The sequence below is a fragment of the Chiloscyllium punctatum genome, chromosome 1, assembly GCF_047496795.1.
Source record: "Chiloscyllium punctatum isolate Juve2018m chromosome 1, sChiPun1.3, whole genome shotgun sequence".
Lineage (NCBI taxonomy): Eukaryota > Metazoa > Chordata > Chondrichthyes > Orectolobiformes > Hemiscylliidae > Chiloscyllium > Chiloscyllium punctatum.
Genome location: NC_092739.1, coordinates 104,930,856 through 104,939,532, shown reverse-complemented (window position 1 = coordinate 104,939,532; position 8,677 = coordinate 104,930,856). Strand labels below are relative to the sequence as shown.

The window sequence follows — 8,677 nt, the reverse complement described above, 5'->3', positions numbered from 1 at the left end:
AAATGCAATAGCATTCAGTCTTATGAAATGTGCGGTAAGATTTGCTTGAAATCCTTATGTTATTCAGTTTGCCCATACCTGACCTCACTTAACTACCAACTATTTTTCTGAATATCCAAATGGTATACCTTTGTTTTATTGTAAATGCTGAAATATAGTTTACTTCTGACATTTTGGATGTCTATGAAATACTTCCGCTGCATCTATTTTAAAACAACATAGTTATATATTCTTCTATATTGAAACATAGTTTTACAACAGCTTGCATAATTGTGGGCGGCACAGTGGCGCAGTGGTTAGCACTGCTGCCTCACAGCGCCAGAGACCTGGGTTCAATTCCCACCTCAGGTGACTGACTGTGTGGAGTTTGCACATTCTCCCCGTGTCTGCGTGGGTTTCCTCCGGGTGCTCCGGTTTCCTCCCACAGTCCAAAAATGTGCAGTTTAGGTGAATTGGCCGAGCTAAATTGCCCGTACTGTTAGGTGTAGGGGTAAATGTAGGAGAATGGGGTCTGGGTGGGTTGTGCTTCGGCAGGTCAGTGTGGACTTGTTGGGCTGAAGGGCCTGTTTCCACACTGTAAGTAATCTAATCTATTCACTAACCTCTAAAACAATAGTAATTCTTTATGTCAGGTTTTGACTTGGTGTGTCTTTTTTGGAGTTTTTTAAACTCGTTAGAAATTTATATTATAATATTTTTGCAGTGATGTTGTGTTCTGACCCACACAAAAGACTGTTGAAGTGCCTTATCAGAGAAATGATTTGAGTCAGTGCCTTTTCAGGTGTTATGTACACATGATGTAATAGACAGACAGGTCCAACGATCAATTAACTTTGTTTGTTTAGTGCTACCCGTACCAGCTTGATCCACCCACCTCGTCACTAAAATTGCCCTGTGTACCTATCAGTTAAGGGTTCAAGCCAGATCTTTGTAACAGCCTCGTCCTTGTTTAGTTAAATATCTGGAGTTATTCTAGCTTTTGTGTAACTTTCAAGGCTTATTGAATTTTCTTTTTCAGTTTTGAGAGCACGAGAGCTAAAACGATGTTTGATGGATTGAATTACTGGGTAGTTCTGCGCTGTCATTGACATTTGTTGACGGTAACGGAAGAAACAGCTTGTGGTGCTAAGGTTTGAAGTTACAATTTCCCTTGTGTGAGTGAGCACTGAAGAAAAGCTGAACTTAAAGAACCATACAAGAATTGTTACGGTGAGAATTATTTCCACTTATTTTTTATTTGATAATGTATCCGCAATTGGAAGGATTGTTTACTCATGACAAAGATGATATATGGTCATTTTAAAAAAAATACAGCTTGTCATAAGGGACTCCTCATTTAGGACTTAGATAAGACATTTTCTCACTCATGGCTATGAATCTTTGCCATTTTACCCATAGATTCGTGGATACTTCATTGTTGATTATATTTAAGATTGATGTTGATGTTTGATCTGTCAGGGCGCCGACGGACAGGGAGTGGGCAGGAACAAGGGTATGAGGTATAATATTAGCTATGATTATATTGATTGATGGAGCAGTCTTGAGGGGCCAAGTGGTCTACTGCTACTCCTATTTTATGTGTACTTATGTTTTTGTAATGATCATAGAAGCCTTAGATGATTTTATAAGAACATACATGATAGTTGCTGCTTGGTTTTGAAACGTCAATGAATCATTTATAAGCAAAGCAAATTTAGAAACTACTTTTCTCTTGTAATCTGTGCAAATGTGTGCATCATATGCCTTTTTTTTTATTTTACCTGTATCAAATGTGATATTTGCTAAATGAATTAAACTATCCCAATTATATAAAGGTGTTTGGGTGGTCAAATGTAAGAGGAAAATGTACAGTTAGTGGCAGGATTCTTGGGAGCATTTATACACAGAGGGATCTTGGGTACAAGTCCATAGATCCCTGAAAGTGGCAACAGAAGTGAATAAGGTAGTTTTAAAAAGTGTGCGGCATGCTTGCCTTCATTGGTAGGGACGAGTGTAAAACTTGACAAGCCATATTGCAGCTGTATAAAGCTTTAGTTAGGCCTTATTTAGAATACTGTGTGCAGCTCTGATTGCCACACCATAGGAAAGATGTGGAGGATTTAGAGATGGTACAAAAGAGGTTTACCAAGATGTTGTCTGGATAGCTATAAGGAGATGTTGGGCAAACTTGAATCATTTTTGCTAGACCATCAGAGGCTGAGGGGTGACCTAATTGAAGTAAATAAAATTATGAGAGGCATGGATAGGGTGGATAGTCAAAGTCTTTCTCCCTGCGTGGAATTGGCAAATACTGGCAGTCATAGGGTTAAAGGTGAGTGAAGGAAAGTTTAAAGGTGATGTGGAAGGAATGTTTTTTACACAGTGGTAGGTGGTAGAAGCAGATATAATAACAGCATTGAAGAGGCACCGAGACAGACGCACAAGCAGGCATAGAATAGTGGGATACATGTGCAGGCAGGTGGGATTAGTTTAGAATGGCATGATAGACAGCACAGAAATGGTGAACCAAAGGGCCTGTTCCTGTGTTATACTGTTTTATTCAAAGTCAGAGATCACACAACAGCAGGTTATAGTTCAACAGGTTTATTTCAAATCAGAAACTTTCAGAGTGTAGCCCTTTCTCAGGTGAAATCACCTTCATCTGACAAAGGGGCTACACTCCAAAAGCTTGTGATTTCAGATAAACCTGTTGGACTATAAGTTGTCGTCGTGCAATTTCTGACTTTGTCCATACCAGTCCAATACTGGCATTTCCACATCTTGGATACTATTTTATGTTCACTTACTTAACACACAAGTCTCATGGAGTTCACACAAAAAACCTACCAGCTTCTTCTATATTGAAGCCCCAAACATTTTATGATTCCTTGTTAGTGGTTGAAAGCTTTTGTCTAGGTTCACATATTGGGTGGATGGATGGATACCATTGAGTATGGTGATGGGAATCAAAATGTATCTGCAGACATTTGCTTTTGGAAATATTAAAACAACTGGCTTCATGTTCTTTATATACTTTATAGATTTATTTTTAAAAACATTTCTATGCTTTCAACACTGTGAGAATTAGGCTGCTGTATTATGCCTTATCTTATTTTCAGGTACCTCCTTAAACAAGATCTGGATTGGAACCAATAATCAAGGGAACCAATTTGTTTTAAACAAAAGTATAAGTTTTTCTCCTGATTTGTTTTTCTAAGTTTTTAATCCTTTGTGGTTACTTGAAAAGTTTAGTTTTAAAAGGTATTTTACACATGCCAAATATTTTAATGTATGCCACGTTGTCCAAGACTTTGTCCAAAATATTTTCAGATAAGTTGCTTGTTTGCAATGAGTCAAATTACTTTAAATATGTAGACTTTTTAATTGTAGGAGAAAAACTGGACATGCAAATGTGCATCAAAATATTTTTCATGTTTATCAAAATGGTATCTTCGATGGTTTCAATCACTAAAGTTAGAGGAAAAAATTGAGAATATGAGGGAAATTGTGATCATGGAAGAATTACATAAGAACTAAGAACAGGAGTAGGCCATTGGCCCTTCAAGCCTGCTCCACCATTCAGTACGATCATGGCTGATCTTTTTGTGGCCTCAGCTCCACTTAGCCGCCCTCTCACCATAACCTTTAATTTCTTTATTGTTCAAGAAAATATCTATCTTAGTTTTAAAAACATCTACTGAAGTAGCATCAATTACTTCACTGGGCAGGGAATTCCATGGATTCACAACCCTCCGGGTGAAGAAGTTCCTTCTCGATTCAGTCCTAAATCTGTTTCCCCTAATTTTGAGGCTATTTCCTGTTGTCCTAGTTTCACCTGCCAGTGGAAAAATCCTCTCTATGTCTATCTTATCTATTCACTTCATAACCTTGTATGTTTCTGTAAGATCTCCCCGCATTATTCTAAATTCCTATAAATATAATCCCGTTCTACTCAGTCTATCCTCCTGAGTCTACTCCCTCAAGTCCAGAATTAACCTAGTGAACCTCCTCTGCACCCTCACTAATGCCAGTAAATCCTTTCTCAAGTAAGGAGACCATAATGGGGTGGCATGTTGCCTCAGTGGTTAGCATTGCTACCGCAGCACCAAGGACCTGGCTTCGATTCAAGCCTCAGGCAACCGTCTGTGTGGAGTTTGCACATTCTCACTATGTCTCTGTGAGTTTCCTCATGGTGGTCCAGTTTCCTCCCACAATCCAAAGATGTGCTGGTAGGTAAATTGGTCATGCTAAATTGCCTATGGTTTTCAGGAATGTGTAGGTTAAGTGCATTAGTCAGAGGTAAAATGTAGAGTAGTAGGGTAGGGGAATGGGTCTGGATGGATTACTCTTCAAAAGGTCGGTGTGGACATTTTCGGCTGAAGGGCCTGTTTCCAAACTGTAGGGATTCTGTGATTGTATAACTGCATGCAGTACTGCAGGTGTGGCCTCACCAGCAACTGATACAGCTGCAGCATTACCTCCCTGCTTTGAAACTCAGTGCCTTTAACAATGAAGGACAAAATTCCATTTGCCTTTTTAATTACCTGTTGCACCTGCAGATCAACCTTCTGTGATTCATGCCCCTCTGCATAGCAGAATGCTGTAACTTTTTACCATTCAAGTAATAATCCTTTTTTCTGATATTCCTACCAAAATGGATGACTTCACATTTATTAACATTATATTCCATCTGCCAGACCTTTGCCCACTAACTTAAACTATCTATGTTCCTCTGCAAAGTTTCACAGTCCTCTGCACACTTTGCTCTACCACTCATCTTAGTGTCATATGCAAACTTTGATACACTACATCTTGTCCCCAACTCCAAATCATCCATGTAAATTGTGAATAATTGCAGTTCCAATACTGATCTCTGAGGTACACCACTAGTTACTGATTGCCAACCTGAATAGCACTCATTTATCCCCACTCTTTGCTTCCTGTTAGTCAGCCAATCCTCTGTGCATGCTAATACTTTACCCGTAATGCTCTGCATCTTTATTGTTTGCAGCAGCCTGTTGCAAGGCACCTTATTGAAGGCCTTTTGGAAATCTAGGTACACCACATCTTTTGGGTCCCCGTTTTCCACCATGTTCATAATGTCGTCATAGAATTTCAAAACATTAGTTGATCCTGAACTTTCTTTCATAATCTCATGCTGCTTAACATAGAACATAGAAAAATACAGCGCAGTACAGGCCCTTCGGCCCTCGATGTTGCGCCGACCGAAGCCTACCTAACCTACACTAGCCCAATAACCTCCATATGCTTGTCCAATGCCTGCTTAAATGACCATAAAGAGGGAGAGTCCACCACTGCTACTGGCAGGGCATTCCATGAACTCACAACCCGCTGAGTAAAAAATCTACCCCTAACATCTGTCCTATACCTACCACCCCTTAATTTAAAGCTGTGTCCCCTGGTAACAGCTGACTTCATTAGCATGACTGTCAACCCTGTCTAAACCCCTAATCATCTTGTACACCTCTATCAAATCTCCCCTAAACCTTCTTTTCTCCAATGAGAAAAGCCCCAAGTGCCTCAGCCTTTCCTCATACGATCTTCCTACCATGCCAGGCAACATCCTGGTAAACCTCCTCTGCACACAATACTCCAGATGAGGCCGCACCAGAGTCTTATACAACTGCAACATGACCTCAGGACTCTGGAACTCAATTCCTCTACCAATAAAGCCCAGTACCCCATATGCCTTCTTCACAGCACTATTTACCTGGGTGGCAACTTTCAAAGGTCTGTGTACATGGACACCAAGATCCCTCTGCTCATCCACACTACCAAGTAGTCTACCATTAGCCCAGTACTCCATCTTCTTGTTACTCCTACCAAAGTGAATGACTTCACACTTAGCTACATTGAATTCCATTTGCCACCTTACTGCCCAGCTCTGCAACTTATCTATATCCCGCTGTAACCTGCCACATCCTTCTTCGCTGTCCACAACTCCACCGACTTTCGTGTCATCCGCAAACTTGCTCACCCAGCCTTCAAGCCCCTCCTCCAGGTCATTTATAAAAATGACAAACAGCAATGGTCCCAAAACAGATCCTTGTGGAACACTGCTAGTAACTGCGCTCCAAGATGAACCTATACCATCAACTACTACCCTCTGTCTCCTTCCAGCCAGCCAATTCCTAATCCAAATCTCTAATGCACCCTCAATGCCATACCTCCGTAGTTTTTGCAATACCCTGCCATGGGGTACCTTATCGAACGCCTTGCTAAAATCCATATACACCACATCTACTGCTTTACCCTCGTCCACTTCCTTGGTCACCTTCTCAAAGAATTCAATAAGGTTTGTGAGGCACGACCTGCCCTTCACAAAACCACGCTGACTATCCTTGATCACATTATTCCTATCCAGATGTAAATAAATCCTATCCCTTACAATTCTCTCTAAGACTTTGCCCACAACAGAAGTGAGACTCACTGGCCTATAGTTACTCGGGCTATCCCTGCTCCCCTTCTTGAACAAGGGGACCACATTCGCTATCCTCCAGTCTTCTGGCACTATTCCTGTAGACAATGACGACATAAAAATCAAGGCCAATGGCTCCGCTATCTCCTCCCTAGCTTCCCAGAGGATCCTAGGATAAATGCCATCAGGCCCAGGGGACTTATCTATTTTCATCCTTTCCAGAATTTCCAACACCTCTTCCCTACATACCTCAAAGCCGTCCATTCTAATTAATTGTGACTCAGTATTCACATCGGCAACAATGTCCTGTTCCTGAGTGAATACTGATGAAAAGTATTGATTTAGTGTCTCACCGATCTCCTCCGCCTCCACACGCAACTTCCCACTACTATCCTTGACTGGACCTATTCCTACCCTAGTCATCCTTTTCTTCCTGACATACCTATAGAAAGCCTTTGGGTTTTCCCTCATCCTACCAACTAAGGACTTCTCATGTCCCCTTCTCGCTGCTCTTAGCTCTCTCTTTAGATCCTTCCTGGCTACCTTATAACTCTCAATCGCCCCAACTGAACCTTCACGCCTCATCTTTACATAGGCCGCCCTCTTCCCTTTCACAAGGAATTCCAATTCCTTATTAAACCACGGCTCCCTCACAAAACCCTTTACTCCCTGCCTGACTGGTACATACTTATCAAGGACACCCATTAGCTGTTCCTTGAACAATCTCCACATATCATTTGTGTTCTTCCCTTGAAGCCTATTTTTCCAATCCACGCATCCTAAGTCATGCCTCACCGCATCATAATTTCCCTGCCCCCAGCTATAACTGTTGCCCTGCAGTGCACACTTATCCCTCTACATCACTAGAGTAAAAGTCACCGAGTTGTGGTCACTGCCCCCGAAGTGCTCACCTACCTCCAAGTCTAACACCTGGCCTGGTTCATTACCTAGAACCAAATCCAGTATAGCCTCACCTCTTGTTGGCCTGTCTACATATTGTGTCAGGAAACCCTCCTGCACACATTGGACAAATACCGACCCATCTAACGAGCTCGAGCTATAGCTTTCCCAGTCAATATCTGGGAAGTTAAAGTCCCCCATAACAACCACCCTGCTACTTTCACTCTTCTCCTGAATCATCCTCGCAATACTTTTCTCTAATTCTCTCAGACTATTAGGAGGCCTGTAGAAAATTCCTAATAGGGTGACCTCACCTTTCCTATTTCTAACCTCCGCCCAAACTACCTCAGATTGCAAGTCTTCCTCCATCACCCTTTCTACTGCTGTAATACTATCCTTGACAAGCAATGCCACACCTCCCCCTCTTTTACCCCCATCTCTGACCCTACTAAAACATTTAAACCCTGGAACCTGCAACAGCCATTCCTGTCCCTGTTCTACCCACGTCTCTGTAATGGCCACAACATCGAAGTCCCAAGTACCAACCCATGCTGCAAGCTCACCTACCTTATTTCTTATACTTCTGGCATTGAAGTATACACACTTCAAGCCACCTTCCTGTTTACAGGCACCCTCCTTCGAGATCGATGCCATGTTCCTAACCTCCCTACACTTAAAGTCCTGTACCCTAAAGCTACACTCCAGGTTCCCATGCCCCTGCAGAGTTAGTTTAAACCCTCCCAAAGAGTACTAGCAAACCTCCCCCCAAGGATCCTGGTGCCCCTCAGGTTCAGGTGTAGACCATCCTGTTTATAGAGGTCCCACCTTCCCCAGAAAGAACCCCAGTTATCCAAATACCGGAATCACTCCCTCCTGCACCACCTCTGTAGCCACGCATTTAACTCCTCTCTATCCCTATTCCTTGACTCTCTATCACGTGGCACGGGTAACAAACCAGAGACAACAACTCTGTTCGTTCTAGCTCTGAGCTTCCAACCTAGCTTCTGCCCAATGGGACAGTTTCTATCTAGATGTCTTGCCATTTCTTCCTTGATAATAGATTCAAGCATCATCCCCATTACAGAAGTTAAGCTAACCGGTCTATAGCTCCCCAGCTTTTCTCTAGCACCTTTTTAAACAATGGCATCACATTTGCTGTTTTCCAATCTGCTGGATCTGTCCCAGAATCCAGCAAATTTTGGAAAATTACCACAAGTGCATTGGAATGCATTCCATTAGGGCCAGGAGACTTGTCCATCCTTAGCTCCATTATCTTGTCCAACACTACTCCTTCCATGATAATGATTGTTTCCAGGTCCTCATCTACCTTCATCTGCTTGTCAATTACTGGCATGTTAT

General features: G+C 42.1%; 1 protein-coding gene across 1 annotated transcript in view; it reads left to right on the top strand.

The window, feature by feature from the left end:
• The first annotated feature begins 1,004 nt into the window (after window positions 1-1,004).
• Window positions 1,005-8,677, top strand: part of atp8b5b (ATPase phospholipid transporting 8B5b) — a 278,562-nt gene continuing 270,889 nt past the window's right edge. Inside the window, exon 1 of the mRNA XM_072571671.1 lies at window positions 1,005-1,209. The gene's annotated coding sequence lies outside the window, so the exon portion shown is untranslated. The remainder of the gene's footprint in view (window positions 1,210-8,677) is intronic.